The sequence below is a fragment of the Vicugna pacos genome, chromosome 20 (assembly GCF_048564905.1).
Source record: "Vicugna pacos chromosome 20, VicPac4, whole genome shotgun sequence".
In the NCBI taxonomy this organism is placed as follows: domain Eukaryota; kingdom Metazoa; phylum Chordata; class Mammalia; order Artiodactyla; family Camelidae; genus Vicugna; species Vicugna pacos.
Genome location: NC_133006.1, coordinates 37,537,598 through 37,556,409, shown reverse-complemented (window position 1 = coordinate 37,556,409; position 18,812 = coordinate 37,537,598). Strand labels below are relative to the sequence as shown.

General features: G+C 46.2%; 1 protein-coding gene across 1 annotated transcript in view; it reads left to right on the top strand.

The window, feature by feature from the left end:
• LOC140687812 (N-acetyllactosaminide beta-1,6-N-acetylglucosaminyl-transferase-like) overlaps positions 1-18,812 on the top strand; it is a 76,102-nt gene that overhangs the window by 45,398 nt on the left and 11,892 nt on the right. Inside the window, exon 3 of the mRNA XM_072945695.1 lies at positions 1,449-1,491. The gene's annotated coding sequence lies outside the window, so the exon portion shown is untranslated. The remainder of the gene's footprint in view (positions 1-1,448; positions 1,492-18,812) is intronic.

Genomic DNA, 18,812 nt, shown 5'->3' with positions numbered 1-18,812 from the left:
ACTCTCTGTTTCTGTGAGGTTGGCTTTTTGAGTTTCCACATGTAAGTGAGGTCATACGATATTTGTTGCTCTGGGCCTGGCTTGTCTCAGTTGGCATAGGGCCCTCAAGGTCCACTATATCCTCCCCTTTGCGTATGATCTCTTTGATGCTAGCCCTGCTTACAGATGTGAGATGATACTTCGTTGTGGTTTTGGATTTCTTCGTTGGGCTGTGACCTGCCATGGCAGGTCGTGGGGTTGGGAAGGCCCTGTGGCTGACGTCTGCCTTAGACGGGTGGGGCCACAGCTCGGGGGATCTTGGGGCTGATTTCCATCCACTGGTAGGTGAAACCAGGTCCGGGGGTTAGTGTTGGCCCACTGGTGGGCAGAGTCGGGTCCCAGGGTCTCTGGCTGCAGCCGCCTGGAGGTCCATGAGTTTATATGTCCATCCGCTAGTGGGTGGGGCCAGGGCCCAAGGTTCCTGGTTAGTGAGACTGGTCCCAGGGCTAGTGCTGGCTCACTGGCGCTTGGGGCAGGGTCCTGGATCCTGTGGTTGGCAGCATCGAATCCAGGGGTGGCTAGAGGTTCAGGGGATCTGAAGGCAGCAGGTCTGCTGGTAGGTGGGGCCGTGTCTGCCCAGCCGGTTGTTTGGCCTGAGGCATCCCCGGACTAGTGCTGACAGTCCGACCGGCAGGGCCAGTCCTGGTGCTAAGAAGCGAGAGGGAAGATTCCAAAATGGCATTTGCCAGCACCAGTATCCTTATCCTAGAAAAAGCTTCCTCACGCGGGCTGCCGCAGTGTCTGCGTCCCCACTGTGAGCTGCAGTCACCGCCTGCCTCTCCGGGAGGCTCTGCAAGATCAGCAGGTGGGTCTGACGCAGGCTCCTTCCAGACGACCGCTCCGCCCTGGGTCCCGGAGCGCGTGAGCTCGTGCGTGCGCCCTTTAAGAGTGGCGGCCCTGTTGCCCGCAGCCTTCTGGCTCTCCTGAAGGTAGACCCCACTGGCCTCAAAGCCACGTGTTCTGAGGGCCCGTCTTCTCGGGGCAGGATCCCTGGGCTGGGCTGCCCGAGGTGGGGCTCAGCACTGTCACTCCTCGGGGAGAGCGTCCGCAGTCATCATTATCCTGTCGTCTGCGGCTCACCTGCCTGCGGGTGTGGGTCCCCACTGTCCCGTGTCTCCGCCCCCCTCCCTGTCTCCTTGTGGTTCCTCCTCTGTATCTTCCATCATAGACGATCTCTTCTGCCAGCCTTGCAGTCTTCTCGTCAACAGCAGGTCTGTGAATCGCTGTAATTTGGTTTGCCCGTGCGGGGAGGCGAGCTCACAGAGGGCTTCCTACTCTGCCGTCTTGGCCACTTCTGGGCAAATGTCCTGTTTGGTTCTACTTTATGTTTTCTCTTTGCTGAACTTCTCATTTTGTTCTTGGGTTGTTTTCTGATACTGTTCTCTCTGTTTATCTGTGTTCTCTTGTAGCTCCCTGAGTGTCTGTCGACAGTTATTTTGAATTCTTTGTAAGGTAAGTCCTGGATCTCCGTCTCTTTGGGGCCAGTGACTGGAGTTTGCTGTCTTCCTTTGGTGGAGTCTCGCTCCCCTGAGTCTTCATGATCCCTGTATCCTTGCGTAGCTGTCTGCACATTTCAGAATCAGTCACCTCTTGCAGACATTATGGACTGACTTCAATAAGGGAAGACTTTCACCTACAGGTGGGGACACACTGGTGTGTGCTGTGACCCCTGGTCTCGTGGTGCAGAGAGGCAAGCGCAGAGGCCCAGGCATCTGGGGGGTGATGGGGGTGCAGTGTAATGTCTCTGCAGCTCAGGCTGCTGGGGTCCCCAGCATCAACAACTGCCTGGTCCTTGGGAAGTGCCATGGGGAATCTGCAGTGGCTATGATGACTGCTGGGGTCCTCAGTGGTCCCTCCAGGTCCGGCGGCCAGGAACCAGGGCAGGCAGTGACGGTGGCTGGAGCTGCTGCATGCACCCACTCAGCTGCAGAGGCCAGGTGCAGGTGCCGAGTAGCAGCAGGAGCCGGCGCAGACACACAGGTGGCGGTGAAGGCCGGAGCAAGCAGCAAGGGCCGGGACCGATCGCAGGTGCACTGAGAGCTGTGGGGGCCCCGGCTGTCAGCACATGCAACCGTGGCCGCTGGGACCCATGGCGCACAGCAGTGGAGGACAGTGATGGGGGAGGGAGTGGGGAGGGACGCAGGTGGCTGGCGTCAGTGAGCAGGAATACCTGGGGTGGGGGTGAGGAAGCTGGTGCCATCTGCAGGGTCCTCCAGGCAGGGTCATCAGTTCCTTCTTCAGTGGCCAAAGCAGCTGGGTGTGTCTGTACCGCAGGTCACTGTGAACCACAGTTGCTCCCACTGTGTGCTGCCACTGGTCGCCCCGCTTCCCTTCCTTTTACTAGCCATCTCCATGACATGGCTCAGTTTTGCCATCTGAATGGGATGAAGTTGAGACAGGACCTTTGCATGGTGCCCCAGAAGGCTGGGGATGCTTGTCGCTCACCCTGCACTTCCTTTTCTGGCCAGGTGAGGGAAATCCAACTTGGTATTAAGACCCCAAATGAGGCTCAGAACAAGAGATACATACTATCTTTTAGCATGATCATACCTTCTGCCTGGAAGGGGGAAGCCATGTTTGCCGAGACCAGCCCAGCTTTTGGGACCTAAGATCCACTGGCAGCCGCCCAAGCTGAGTGGCATCGCTCTGGGGGGCATACTGGTCATAAGACATGACGATGACCTGGACTGACGGTTAAGGACTAAGCAGACTCTAGTTAATGACTAAGTGGACATTTACTAGAGTCCATTAACTGTTGCTTCAGTTTTGACTCCAGTTTTTTTTGTTGCTGTATTTTTTCCCCCTCAGTGGTGATACTGGGGATTGAACCCAGGACCTCACGCCTACTAAGCATGTGCTCTACCACGAAGCTATACCCACCCCCCTTGACTCCAGTGTTTTGACTCCTACTTTCTAGGCTACGTTCACTTCAAGGAATTTGGGAACGCTAGTTCCTTCCGGGACTTGCAACCATGTGGTGTACAGCTCCCAGCAGACTGATCTCTGTGTAACCATAAATCTTGATGACTTCATGCTTAGAAAGGTCCCTGGTTCTAGTGGACAAAAATGCAACGGCAGCCTGCCCAACATGCCGTTGCTGTGTGCAAACGCACATCACCCTTGTTTTCGTGGATAGAAAATGACTAAGCAGAGTAGGAGAGAACAGAGTCTGAGGAGATGATAGCAGTGAGCCCCACGTGGGGGATCCAAGTGCCCTGGGGAGCAGCCCCGCCCTGAGCCCTCTCCTTGCACGCTCAGACTAAACCACATCTACCACTCATCTGCCCTGGGGGGGCCCAACGTGTTTGGGGCAAAACAAGGGGTAACAGTGTTAGTTTCACATGATACAATTTCTATGCCCCATTCTCTCAAGGGAGAGGGTCCGATGTTTATGCTTGCTTTTTTTTTATTTTATTAAAAAATATTTAGAATCTGAATTATGAGACTTAAAATCACTATCAAGCAGAGGTCTTGTTCTTTTTCCACTGTAATGTATTTGATATGCAACATTGCGTACGTTTCAGGTGCAGAACACGGGGATTTGGTACACGTATATACTGCAATATGACTGCCACTGACGCGCTGGCTGGCGCCTCTATCCTGTCACATGGTCACCATTTCTGTGTTGTTGAGGGAATAGCAGGGTCCTGGGCCTCCAGGGATGGGCCTGGAGGGATCCACCAAACTCTCGACTTGTTTCACTTTGCACGTTTTTTAAGACAGGGCTCACTGCTCTCCCCAGTTCTTACAGGGGTCTGAGTCTCAGAAAAGAGAAGGACCTTGCCTCATATACTGTTTGTTCCCAGGCAGGTTCTTACCCCAGGGGCTTTCTTCCACCGTGGAAGCTTTCCTTTTCCTTCCTTCCTTCCTTCAGCCATGGTGACACCAGGAGGCAGGGCCAGCTGCAGCGCGCGCCTTCCTCCCTGTTCCCTGGAGGCGCTCCGTCCTGCTGGGTCTGTTGTGGGTGATCTGTTCATCTCGTGTGGGCTGCTGAATCCCCAGGTGTCGCAGAAACCCGCGCAGCGGTGTGATCTCTGTTTACCTGCCGGCCCAAACTTGCCCAGCAGTGTCGCACCCCTTGCCAAGACAAGCCGCATGGGTGCGGTGTTTCTGTTGTGGCTTCCGTGTCGGTTATAAATCTGTTTCTCTGGGTCTGGCACTTTTCATCGTCTCTGGTATTTGTGTTTGTGGGGGTGGATTTCTATGAAAGGCAATACCGTGAAGTTTTTTACAAAGAGAAGACTCCTCTGTGCTTTTTCCCTCTGTTGTCCTCAGAAGGAGGGGAAAGGAGGGCCACAGACATTCACTGAGTCCTTAGATGTACCAGGAGCTGGGCTGCAAGTACCTCCTCAAGTTTAATTCCTACAGGAGTCCTCTGAGGACTGTATCAGTCAGCCATGTGGAATCTCCCGCTTTAAAAAAAAGATTAGAATATTCTAGATCTTTCTTTCCCCCGTCTCAGGCTCGGTGACCCCTTTGCTGACCCCCCCCCCAGTGCTTGATCTCAGAATGAGGGGTCTGCACATGCCTGGCGGAGGTGTCCCACCTTACCTCCTGCTGTGTCCCGTCTTCCTGAGTCAGTTTCCAAGTCATGGTCTCATGTTGCTTCTGTTCTCCTGAAAGGACCCTGCCAAGGCGTGAAGCCTCTGCTACACGATGTGTTAATGAGGTGGAGAGCTTTGCTCTTTGCTGAGTCAGACAAATGTATAGAGAGGATTCCTCCAGCCACCAGCCAGAGGGCAGGGTCTGTAAATGGCACGATGCTGCCTGGAGTCAGACAGCAGCAGTCACAGGGTGTCTCCTGGAAAGGGAATGAAATGTTGGAAAAGTTTTGTGAATGATGGTTTTCCATTGATGGGAACAGTGGAAGATGCGTGTGACCAGATATGGCTCCTGACAGACACCTCTTCCCTGGGAGGAACCAGCACTGACTGTCCCCTGGGAGGGAGCACATCCTGCTGGTGATGCTGATGCTGGGGGTGGGGGTGGTGATGGGGAGAAGCATTTGTCCAGGGCTTCCTCTGTGCCCGGCTCTGCTCTGAATGCACAGCGGCATGCATTCCCATGATGGTTTAGGGAGGTCGGCACTGTTTTGGTCCTTGCCTTGGTCTGCTTGAGCTGCTGTGACCCCCGACTGCGTGGCCCCAGCAACAGAAACGTACTTGCCCAGCGTGTTGGAGGCATGAAGTCCAAGATCAAGGCGGCAGCAGGACTGGTCCCTGGGGCCTTTTCCCTGTGCACGCACACGCTCGGTGTCTCTTGCTCTTCTTTTAAGGAAACCAGTCATACTGGTTAGAGCCACATCCTTATGACCTCATTCGCCTTCAGTATCTCTTTAGAGGTCCTGTCTTCAAATACAGTCACACTGGGAGTGAGCCATGAATTTGAGGGGGAACACAATTTAATCCATCGTGGTCCTTCTCTGAGGGGTGACGGAACTAAGACTGAGAGAGGGTGTACCCCTTGCCCGAGATCACGGTGAAGACATAAAAGAGCAAGGATTTGAAACCGATTTTTTTTTTTTTTTTTTTTTTGGTCCTCAAAACTGAACACCCTCGGCCAGCGCGCCACAGCGCCGCAGGCGCGAGGCCGGCGCGGGGCGGGCGGGGGCGTCAGGAGCGGCTCCGCGGACAGGCGGAGTGCTGCCCTCTAGTGGCGCGCGCGGGAAGGATGCTCCCTCTGTAAGTTCTGACTCGCTTAATGAAGCCGATAGTCAGCGTGGGTTACTGTTCACCTGCGGACACCCCTGACAGGAAGAGAAGGCAGCTGCACCCTCCCAGGGCAAGCCTGGCTGAGGTGGGCACAGAGCCCCAGCTCCCCAGTGTTTGTCCATCCGCCGGGAGTTCAGTCTCTGGGTTTATCAGAAGGGCGGGACATTTGTGTAAGTTCCTATTTCTGTCCCATCTCTCTAGACCCAACAGCCCAAAGTTTCTTGTGGGCTCGTCCCCAACCCCTGGGGTTCCCACTGCTCTGAGTTCTTTTAAGGCTCTTCTGTGCACGCCCACCCCTTCGGCTGTTACTTACCCAATGCCCTCCGCTTTGTTCTCCTGGCTGTACTGGAGACACTTCCTAAGACAGGGCTCTGGGCTTGCCATGTGCCCTTGTGAAATGAGCAAATGGGTAAATGAATGAACGATTTTGGAAATCAGACAAACATGTTTCCCTAAAGCTTTTGAAGGACTCCAGGAAAATAATTCCGTGAGACCACGGGATATGAGTTCTGATTTCCTGGACCTACGATTTCCCGCTTGGTGCTTAGTACAGAACAGTGGTGAGGAGAGCGGACACCGTAGCCAGTGTGCCTGGGTTTGAACCACAGTCCCACAGCCTCTGCCACCATGTGACCTCAGCATGTCACTTAACATCTAGTTCATAGCAATGTTGCAAAGAGGAAGTGTGTTCACACTGATAAGGCACTTAGATTCGGGCTCAGCAGGTGGTGAGATTTATGTGTCACCTACTGCTGTACCGGTTTTATTTTTACTATGAGCCCCTCAGAGCTGCTCGTGACCCATACTCACTGTGTGGCTGTCCTGAAATGCATCCAACATAGGCTTTGGCCCAGGAGTTGCAGGTGCTCAAAAGTCCCATGATCATAATGTTACGAATCACAGCCACGTGACAGCTGTGTCAGGCACTGTGTACCATGACCTTCTGGGCGATCTTTCAAACCTCCAGCAGCCTTGCAGGATGGTCATTGAATCCCTGTTTTCCAGAAGAAAAGACTGAAGCTCAAGGGGGAAAGAATGTCTTGCCCAAGGCCACATAATCAGAAGGCAGTGTCAGAATTCTCACCAGAATTGTCTGGAAGATCAGACAATTAGGCTGCTTTAGGCTAACTTCTTATTTAAAACCATTTAAGTTAGAGATAATGGTAATAATTGTATTTATCGCTTTTCCAACATCCAGTATGTGCAGGACACAGTGAGGGCTTTACATGTAATTCTTCAATTCTTACAAGGACCCTCTGAAAAAGTAAAGATTACTCTTCACACTTTGCAGAGTGTAATGGTTATTTTCAAGTGCCAGCATGGCTAGGCTATGTTGTCCAGTTATTCAGTGAAACCCACTTTAGACGTTGCTGTAGAAGTCTTTACAGATGTGATCAACTACTGATGTAATTAAATCAAATGACTGCTTAATGGAGATTACCCTTCATATTGTGGGTGGGCTGCATCCAATCAGTTGAAGGCCTTAAGAGTAAAGACAGGTTTCCAGAAGAAGCAATTCTGCCCCAACACCGCGACATAGAAACCCTGCTAAGTTTCCCACCTGCTGCCCTGGGGGAATTAACCTAAGACTGGAATTCAACTCTTGCTTGAATCTCCTATCAATGATCAGCTGAACCTTCTGACAGTTTACCCTACAGATTACAGACTTATCAGTCCCCACAATCACGTGAGCCAACTCCTTCAAATCAATTAATCAATCTCTTGATATCTGTAGAGAGAGACAAAGAGGAGAGAGAGGTCTACTGCTTCTGCTTCCCTAGAACCCTGACTCATACACAGAGTAAATGAAAACTCAAAGGTACTAATTTGTTCTGGGGGGTGGGAGAGGGTACAGCTCAGCGGTGAAGTGCGTGCTTAGCATGCACAAGGTCCTGGGTTCAATCCCCAGGACCTCCATTAAAAAAAAAAAACTAACAATAAATAAATAAATAGAACGAATGACCTCCCCTCCAAAAAAAGAAAAAACGTGTTAAAAAATAAACAGATAAATAAGCCGAATTACCTCCCCCACCCCTAAATAAATAAGTAAATACATAAATAACAATTTAAGATGGGATTGAAACCCTGGTCTCTGTTTGCTGCTGCCCAGCTCTGACCAAGTCCTGCAGCAGGGAAGAGAAACCAAGGCGCGCATCCCTGGCCCATGCTCTAAGGGACCACAACACCTGGGCACTGACTGTAGGTAGCAGTGCGAATGGCTCTTCTGGGCGCTAATGCAAATAAGTAACACAAATCCAAACAGACCTGTACCATGCACACACCACCTGCGTGGTCTCCCACCGTCACTGAAGCGCAGGGGAAGGGCTTGTTCCTAACTGTCCCACACACTCACCCTCCAGGAAGTGACTCGTCTATTACTGTCCTTTCAAGATCGCCCTCAAAGCAAGATCCAAACGAAATAAAATGTCAGAAATTTGTACAAAGAGAGAACAAATCCAAGTAGGATTCTCCAGTTGCCTACTCTGATTCAGGGAACGGTGATGCCTTCGCTGTCTTTCCTGCCAGGCACTCACTGGGCTGCGAGGGAGGCTGTATCCTTGACCTCAGCTTTTTGCCCCCTTTACGAGAAGGGGCACTGCCCTCTGACTACCCATTTTTTCCAGTAGTCAACTTGGCAGCCTCAAAGCTTTCCAGCCCTTGAGAGGCTCAGCTGAGGCCCTGAATGGGTTCAGAGTCAGCCTCAGTCCTTTCCCTTCATCATTGCAAGTCTCAGCAGGGCTCCTTTTTGATCTGACATTTATGGAAAATAAATGATTCCAGAAATCAAGACAACAGAGAGCCTTTAAAAGCCTTTGGTGACGCTTCTTTCCCAAGTCACTGGCTTTGATTCAAGGAGAGAGGGTGAGCCAGGACCCGTGGTAGCCTCGCCCAGACTGAAGAGGTGGGAGACAGTCTCTCAGTGATTTTAAGGGAGAGAAATGTCAATGACCACATTTTTCCTCCAAGCAAGGTTTCCACGGAGGCAAGATTGAACTTGCTCCAGCATCCTGCCCGGTAACTTCACTTGCACCACAAGGAGATGATTGCCAGTTCTAGAGAACAGATGTGGGGAGCTGGGGGTAGTGCGCGCTTTGGGAATGTACACTCTGAACCCCCATGGGGCTCTCAGACACCAGCAGAGGGAGGCCCCTCCATCCCTGCAGTGGTAGGGGACCAGGGTCCGAATGCTCCTGGATCAAGTTGAACATCTCAGCGATGGAGGCGAAATCTGTTTAGTTAGCTAACTAGAATTGCTCATCGAGATTTCATCCTCGAGAAGATTGCGATCCCGTGGCAGCTCCAGGGCTTCCCATGACCAGCTTGTCTCCACTTTGATGAATAATGGCTTTTCACTCCATAACCAGTCCCAGTGTGGTTCTGGAAAACTCTGAGACTGTACCACTAATGCCCAGGGGAAGAGTCACCAAGGAAGGGATGATAAAGGAGGGAGTTTGCCCCGAGATAAACCTATAAAGGGTGTGTGTGTGTGTGCACGCATGTGTGCGCTTCATCCCAAACTTTTCTGGAATGCTATCAGCTTGGATTATCAGTGGATGCCACAACTAATGAAAAAATCATTTACCCTAATTCTTTTTATGGACACAGAAGACCTGAGGTCAGTTTCCCACTTAGCAGCAGGTTAAAGCTGTCAATGTTTAAGCTCCCCTAACAGAGTGTTCGACGTAAGCCGGTTGGCGCTGCAGGGACTCAGAACTCGTGCTGGCGACGTGGCTGCAGGACTGGACACTCCGGTGGCAACGCTGGGATGGTCTGAAAGCCAGGCTGCCTCCCCGGTGCCCCTAAGTGTTTCTTTCTGCACAATAATGGTCCAAGCTCTGCATTTGCCTGAGTAAGAGCTGCTAAGTAGATTTTTTTAATACATTTTATTTTGGAATAATTCTGAATTTCTGGAAAATTTGCAAAGATACTACAGAGAGATCCTATATACCTACCATTAGTTTTTATCTTCTCATATTACCTTTGTGGTGCACTTATCACAGCTAAGGTGTTAACATTGATGCATTACTAATAAACTCCAGACTTTGTTTGGATTTCATCCGTTTTTCCGTTAATGTCCTGTTTTGTCCCAGGATCCACTCATGAGTCCTCGTTCACCTAGCTGTCCCGTCTCCTTGGTCCCCTCCGTATGACAGCTCCTCTCTTGCCTTGTTTTCCGTGACCTTGGCGGTACTGAGGACTGGCCAGGTGTTTTCTAGAATGGCCCTCAGTCTGGGTTTGTCTGATCTTTTTTCCCAAGATCGTAATGTGGTGATGGCTTTGCGGGGAAGACCACCACTTCTCCTCACACCCTATCCGGGGGTCTCTGACATCCACATGAGGTCACTGAGCTGTGAACTTGGATCATTTGATCAAGGTGACATTCGCCAGATTTCTCTGGCGACTTTTCTCTTTCCATCTGCTATTTTTCAACCATGAGTTAGATTTGTTTTTTTTTTTTTTTCTGAGAACCTGGGGTCACTCTGCTGTGTCCGATCCTGTTTATCATTTGCCATTTCTTTATACTGGGCGAGGGAGAATGTCTGTCATCTTGTAGCTGATTTAGGGGTGAAACTGGGGCCATGGGACATAGAGGAGAACAGGAACTAGACTAGTGGACGAGACATGGATGGTGAGGCAGGCGAAACGCGGTTTGTGCTCACGCATAAAGTCACCGTGGGGCGGGGAGAGGGCAGAGCTCAGTGGCAGGGTGCGTGCCTAGCGTGCAGGAGGTCCTGGGTTCATTCATAATGACTCCCCCAGAAAACAAACACACGAAATCACTGTGGGACACCATCTGAGTCTAAGCTATTTCATCTGAAAAAATTGGGATGATAATATCTTCTTGAGCAATTGTGAGAATTAATTTGCACCATGAACTCAGAAGGACTGAGCACAATGGGAAAGTGGTGGATACTCAGTAAAAGTTAGTTGCCTTCCTTCAAAGAGAAAACGACATAGCGTAGCTGCCAGGAGCATGGATGCTGGCTCTGCACGGCCATCTTTTGAGACCTGGTTCTTCTGCTTCAAGCTGTGTGACCTTGGGCCAGTTACTTCATCTCTCAGTGCCTCTGCTTTTTCTTGGGCAAAATGGGAGATAATATTACCTCCTGTGGGGTTGATAGGAGGTTGTTTTTTCTATTTTAGATACAAAATTAAATCCCAAACGCCTAATTTATTCCTCCCCCCGCTTGTCCCCTTTAGTAACCATGAGACTGTTTCTGTTCTGTTAATAAGTTCATGTGTGTTGGTATGGGTTTGAAATGATTTACTGTATGTAAAGGGCATAGGACAATGTTTGGCACATTTGCAAATATTCCATATCGTTCAGTACACTCATAGCCTGGGCATCAGGAGGAAAACACAACGTGCATCATTTTGCTATTTAATCATGTGGATGACTATATCCCTTTTTTTTTCTGTCAGATTCCCACTCAGTATTATTGAGGTATCATTGAGATGCAATAAACTGTCCATACACATACAGTTGAAAACTGTTGACATACTTGTCTATGTTGACATACATATATATTTGATGCATAATATATTTTGACACCCAGTTTCAGCTCGGGCCAAATATTGTTTGTAGTTGTTTCTCCCAAAGCTAGACCTATCATCTACTCTTTTACACTTCTCTTAGCATATTTATATTTTAATAGCATTTTATCTCTTTCTAAAACCTCCTAATATTTCAAAAGCATTTGCTCATTATAAGAAATTTGATAGCACAGGGAAATATATACAAGATCTTGTGACAGCTCATAGCGAAAAAAAATGTGACAACGAATATATGTATGTTCATGTATAATTGAAAAATTGTGCTCCACACTGGAATTTGACACAACATTGTAAAATGACTATAACTCAATAAAAAAATGTTTAAAAGAAAAAAAGAAATTTGAATGATGCAGAAGTGCATACATTTAAAAATGAAAATTTTCTCCAAATCAACATGGAAATACTTGGTCTAGTTTAAATGCCTGACTTTGAAAAAAAGTATCTTTTTTTGTTACTCTTAAGTGAAGAAGAAGGCGTGTGAGTGCGTGAGGACACAAATGTGCTTGTGTAAACACGTGCACACACACACACATCCACACCCATGTGACCGCTGCCCTTTGTGCTACACAGGCCACTAAATTGTGCATGTAAATGACATGTGTATTGCCATAATAAAACAAAGAATAAAGTGCTGTAAAGTACTCAGCAGTAAAAAAAGAATAAAACAATGCCATTTGCAGCAACATGGATGGATCTGGAGATTGTCAGTCGAAGTGAACTAAGCCAGAAAGAGAAAGAAAAAAACACCATATGCTATGACTCATGTCATGTGGAATCTAAGAAAAAAAGAAGACACTAATGAATTTATCTACAAAACAAACAGACTCATAGATAAACTTACGGTTACCGGGAGCAAGCCGAGAAGGGAAGGGATGAATTGGGAGTTCGAGATTTGCAAATATTAACTGCTAATATAAAATAGATTGAAAACAGATTTCATCTGTATGGCCCAGGGAGCTAGATGAAAAAGAATATGAAAACAAATATATGTATGTATATGTATGACTGAAACACTATGCTGTACACCAGAAATTGACACATTGTAACTGACTATACTTCAATAAAAAAACTAAAAAATTTTTAAATAAATGAGGCATAAGAAAAGTGCTGAAAAAATGAGTTTAGACAATACCAGATTTAATAAAGCTAACTGGTTTCTTTACTGCCTAGCATCTAAGAATCCTTTTTTTTTGTTTAATTTTTTAAAAAATTTTGAGGGGGAGGTAATTAGGTTTATTTATGTATGTATTTATTTATTTATTTTTACTGGGGATTGAACCCAGGACTTTGCATGCATGCTAAGCCCGCACTCTACCACTGAGCTATACCCTCCCCCTAAGAATCCTTAATGCGCTGGTTAGAATGATCAGTCTTCGAGGGGAAGAGATGAGTAGTTCTTACATCTCTGTAATAAAGGTTGATCAGTAACATATAGACATTTAAACTTGAAATTTAAGGCAATGAAAAACACAGTAAAACTTCTATCTTGAGCACTATTTGAATTCATCAATTGACAGTTCTGCTTTCCAAGCATCTGGCTCAGGCAGGATATTCAATGGGGCGATGACCTGTGTGCCTCTTCACTCAGGAGCCAGGAGGTCAGAGTCAAGATCAGAGGGCAAAGGAGGAACTGGGGGAAATGACTGCTTCTTCCGGCCACCACTCTTTCCTGGCTCTGGAAAGGATATGTAGAAAGAAGGACAGCGTTTAATTTCTTCCTGCTTAATCTCTTAATTTCATTCAACTAAATCAAATTATCCAGGACCCAGAAAAAGAACCTGATAAAAATATAAGATACTGTTTCTTTTCATTGGCATATGCCACTTGGAAGTCTCTGGGTATTTCTCTTGGGAATTTCAAATCTCCAGTAACTTTGAAACACTGTCCTTCCTCAGGATGTCCGAGTGTGGCTTTCGCTAGACATTTCTGAATTCTAGTACTTAGCTCTTAGAAATGAGACTAGACAAAATATTTCCCCCATGAATAAAACCAACACACACTCTGGAGTGGAAAGAAAGTAACAAAAATAATTTGTAATCTTATAACACAGAGATAACCACAGTTAACCTTCTGGTGTGTCCTTCCAGTCTTTTCTTCTGTGTGTGTGTGAGGTGTGTGTGTGTCTGTGTGCCTGTGTGTCTCTGTGTGGCAAGAAACAAGTCTGTGTCTCATTCCTGTTTCCCAAGCTCAATCCTTGCTATAGAGAAACCACTCAACAAATAGAGCTAAATATTTTGGTGTGAAGGATTACCAAATGATTTACACATTAAAATTTATATCATACACCATTTATACAAAAGGTACAGAATAGGAAAATTTATAGAATCAGAAAGGACATTAGTGGTTGCCAGGGTCTGAGAAGTGGAGAGGGTTAAGGCAGTGACCACTAATGGGTATATGGTTTCTTTGGGACAATAAAAATCTGATGGAAGCAGACAGCAGTGATGGTTGCACAGCCTAGTGAAGACAGTCAAAACCACTGGAGCGTACATTTCAAATGTATGACATGTGAATTACAGCTCATTAAAGACACTACACAATTTGTATCACAATACATATTAATACCTATAAATACAAATTGTTATCATAATAACAATGGTTGCACTTGGAATGAGTTTACACTTGCAAGTACCTTTCTTTTATTATATAATTTTAATCTTGCTGTAACCTTGCAAAGTACAGAGGGCAGGTTGACTGAATTCTCCTTAACAACTGATGAGCTTGAGACTGACTCAGTGATTTTGCCAACTTCACACAGCAAATTAGAGGTGAAACCAGATTCAGAATTAAAATGTTACATTTCCCATCTTAGTGAATCTGTATTGTCCAATGTCACACTAATGAGTCATAATCAATATCTAATTAATCAATTTTATACCTTTTATATACTAATATTATTAAACAATAACTCATGTATTGAGTGCCTCCTGGTGCCAGAAATTAATTCATACATTAATTACTAGTTATTATACAAACCTCGTAAAGTTCGTAGTGTTAGCTTCGTTTTACTGCTCTTAGAAGTTAGCTTATTGGCCCAAGGCTGGCCCACGGGGGACATCTGGCAGCGTCTAGAGACATCATTGGTTGTCACGACTTGGGGGAAGGGATGTTGCTGGAATCTAGTGAGTAGAGGCCAGGGATTCTGCAAACACCCCACTAGGCACAGGACAGGCCCTCGCAGCAAAGAATTATTTGGTCCAAACGTCAGTAGTGCCAAGGCCGAGAGACCCTGCTTTAAATGATAATGAAAAAATTGATGTGAAAATACTCTACAATCCCAAACTGCTATTTTTAATTGTTTTACCAAGAGATTTCCTGGGAAGTAGTTAGCCAGCACTAGGCTGTCAGCTCAGTGCACACAACATCACACTACGTGAAATGAATCAGTCACAGAAAGAGAAATACTGCATCGTTTCACATGTTTGAGGAATTCGAAGTAGTTCAACTCGTAGGAGGAAAAAGTAGAATGTGGTTACCAGGGGCTGGGGGGCAGGCGGATACGGAAGTTGTTGAATGGGTCAAGAAGTTTAGAGATGCAAGATGAAAAAGTTCTGGCGCTCTGTTGGACAACACGCATCTAGTTAACACTGCTGTACTGGACACTGGAAGATGGTCAAGATGGTGATTTTATGTGTTCCGTGTTCGTATGATAGCAGAAACAAAATCCTGTAGCAAGTCTTCAGTGCTAGATTGGGGGTAGAAGTCACATTGTCCGGGGTTTCAGGTCTCGGAATTAAATTGGGGCCAGAAAAGGATTCTGTGTTCAGTTTTCCTGTGTCAGTATGTGCCCCTAATTAAAAGCTACTCTTCCATTTCAGCCAATTTGGCAGAAATGCAAGAATACGTCAAACACAGAAGGACAGGGGTAGGGGGGTAGCGGGGGAGGACTTCATAGAGGAGGCACTGAATTTGTGCTTGGAAATATGGGGATGTACTGGCTTAACTCTTGCTTTTATGAGAAATAATCTACTTGTAGAAGATAACTAAGGATTTAGAGGATATTCATAAATACAAATGTTATTAGAATTAGATGCCTCTGTCGGAGAGAGTGTGCTCAGTGGTAGAGTGTGTGCTTAGCATGCCCGTGGTCCTAAGTTCAATCCCCAGTACCTCCATTAAAATTAATTAATAATAATAATAATAATAATAAAATAAATAAACCTAATTACCCCCCCCCAAAATTTTTTAAAAGAAATAAATAAAATAAGGTGAAAGAAAGAAAGAAACAAATTAGATGCCCTTAACAAGAGTTTTGAAAATACCTGTCGGTTTTGGTCACAAAGTTTCCAAAGTTATCTTTGTTTTGCTTTAGATGTACGTACCTAATCCTGCTAAGACTAGCCTGAATAAGTGTTATCACCCCAGGCTTCAAAGTGCAAATATGTTATCAGCCTCTGTGTAAGGCACAAATATTATCATTAGCTCAGGTTTCCGAGGGTAGAATCTGAATTTAAGACCAAATCTCACGAAGTTAAGATAGCCTCATCCCGGTCTAATTCGTCCTTCAGTTGACTGGTGAGTCAGGCTTAGAGAAGCACTTGTAAATGCTGCTTTCTGAAATCTCTTCTGAGAGGAAGGAAACATTTTTGGAAGCAGCGTATTGTGCTGGACCAGCTGCCGCTCCTGGCTGTGCGACTTTCCTTCTCTGAGTGGCGTCTTGCCCTGTAAAATGACAGCACCTGATGAGAGGGCCTCTCAGCTTCTTTCCTGTTCTCTTAGGTGATCCTTTAACTTTTCCAGGAGGAAAAAAGTGAGAATTAAAAATCTGATACTCAAAGTACATGAAAAGGATTCATATGAAACTATTTAATTTTGATGTGAGTGTGCACAGGACATTGGGGAAATTTTGATTTTTAAGACTGTTATCTTTACAATAGCCAAGATATGGAGACAACCTAAATGTCCAACAACAAATGACTGGATAAAGAAGTTGTGAGATAGATAGATAGATAGGCACACACACATACATACAATGGAATACTACTGAGCCATAAAAAAGAATAAAATAATGCCATTTGCAGCAACATGGATGGACCTGGAGATGATCATTCTAAGTGAAGTAACCCAGAAAGAGAAAGAAAAATGTCATATGATATCATTAATATGTGGAATCTAAAAAAAAGACACAAATGAACTTATTTACAAAACAAAAAGAGACTCACAGACATAGAAAACAAACTTAAGGCTACCAGAAGGGAAGGGGGTGGGAAGGGATAAATTGGGACTTTGAGATTTGCAGATACTGGCTACTATCTATAAACTAGGTAAACAACAAGGTCCTACTGTAGAGCACAGGGGACTATATTCAATATATTGCAGTAATTTATAATGAAAAAGAATATAAAAACAAATATATGTACGTATATGTATGACTAAAACATTATGCTGTACACCAGAAATGATGCAACACTGTAAACTGACTATCCTTCAAGAAAAAAAGAATGGAATAAAAAAGACTGACACCCAGTTCTGAAAATGAATACTATGAGGTGGCACATAACGCCGGGAGCATCTTGCTGCCTTCATATTCCCTCCGGGCTGCTCAGCCGTCCCTGCCAGAACATCCCAAAGGACCCCCAGGAGTACCCCACGTTCCCAACCTTGTTTGCTTTTCTTCTGTCTAATCTAATCTGTCTCTCATCCCATTTTTTCAAAGCCTCTGTTGAATGTCATTGTTTCCAATGGCTTAACAAGATGTATAGTAGTTACCGCTACATCATTTTTCTTGAATGACTTGAACAATTTGCTTCCTTATGAGACGTTTTAAATGTTCTTGTGGAGACCCTGGTTGGCTGGTGGCATTGAGACCTTGAGAGAGGCAGCCTTTTCAGCTCTGCTCAAATGCCACGTTGAGAATGCCTCCTTACGTCTTCAAAGACATGTTCCTTCTTCCAAGTTACTCTCAGTCTAGCAGGAATAAAATGCTGTAATGGCACAAAAATTCTCCCTTCCTGTCATCCACAAGATTAACTGCGTCAGGCTATGCTGTACAGAACCACTATGTGGCAGCACCACATTTTGCCAAAATTTGGAGCACAATGAAGTCAGGCAAAGTGCAGTGCTACGAATTTCCAACTCACTACCAGTGCAGGTGAGACTCGAAATGTGGCCAGGTGCAGATAACAATAAAAGCTAACATTTAAAACTATTTTCTGTGTGTCAGAGTCTGCTCCAAGTGCATTCCACTTATTAACCCATATTCATCCGCAACACAGTCTTAGTGGTCTGATCTTTACATGACAGGTGACCAAACCGAAACAGAAAGGTAAAGCCACTTGCCCAAGGTCACATAGCCAGAAACCGGCAAAACCAGGATCCTAATCCACCCACATCTCTCTTTGAAGCCCATGCTCTGTACCAAATAGGATGTCATCCTAGCATTCATGAGGAAATCTAGAAACTAAAGGACAAAGTTGTGAAACTGTATCAAGCCCACAATAGTCATCCTGGTGGGGGGGGGGAAATATATGGTTTGCAGAGACATCAGTAATTATTGGGGAGGGATCAGGAAACCTTTTCTATCAAGAGCCAAAGAATAAAATACGAGTCTTGGGTGGCCAGATGGTTTCTGTTACAACCAGTCGGCTCTGCAGTTGCAACGGATAATATTAAACAAATCGCTGGGTTCCAGTGGTAGTCTTTACAGACACAGAAATTTGAATTTCGCATGTCATGAAAAATTTTTCTTCCTTGAATTTTCTTTCAGCATTTTTAAAATGTACAACAATTAGGGGGAATGGGGTATGGCTCCGTGGTAGAGCAGGTGCTTAGTATGCACAAGGTCCTGGGTTCAAATCCCAGTTTCTCCACTAACAAAAAGAAACAAAAACAAGACAAAACAAAAAAATTGTACAACAATTCTTAGCTCAGAGGCTGAAGAAAAACACATGGCAGGCTGAACTGACCCTCACCTCTGATGCCACTGTAGTCGTGCCAGACCCTGGTGTAGAGGCAAGAAGAGTGACTGGACTTAATTCAGTGATGATCACAAAACACAGTGATCGGTAGATGGAAATGATCCTCCGTGCGCTAGTGGTGGGGCAAACACACAAGCGACTAGAGTTTGCACAAGTCCTGGTAGGACAGGTGGAAGGACTCCTGACCCAGACTTGGGAGGGCAGGGATGGGACACCAGGGAAGCGGTGCCACACGGGGACCTGATGGATGGGGGAATTCACCAACAAAAGGTGAGGGGAGACACTGTTCTAGGTAGAAATCTTTTTAGGTTCAAGGCCTGATGCGACCATGAGCTCATTACTGACGCTCAGGCAAGTCAGTGCACACGTGGGCTTCAATTTCCTCTTGTCCAAAATGAGCGTAATGTCATCGCTCACCTCCCAGGTTCTCCCAGGTTGTCAGTGAGCAAACAGAGCCAAGAGGGGGCCAGAAGATCAGTGGCTGTTCATTTTCAGGGTGCTCCATTTCTTTGTTTGTTTTTAATTGAAGTATATTCAGTTGACAGTGTGTCAACTTCTAGCATACAGCATAATGCTTTGGTCATACATG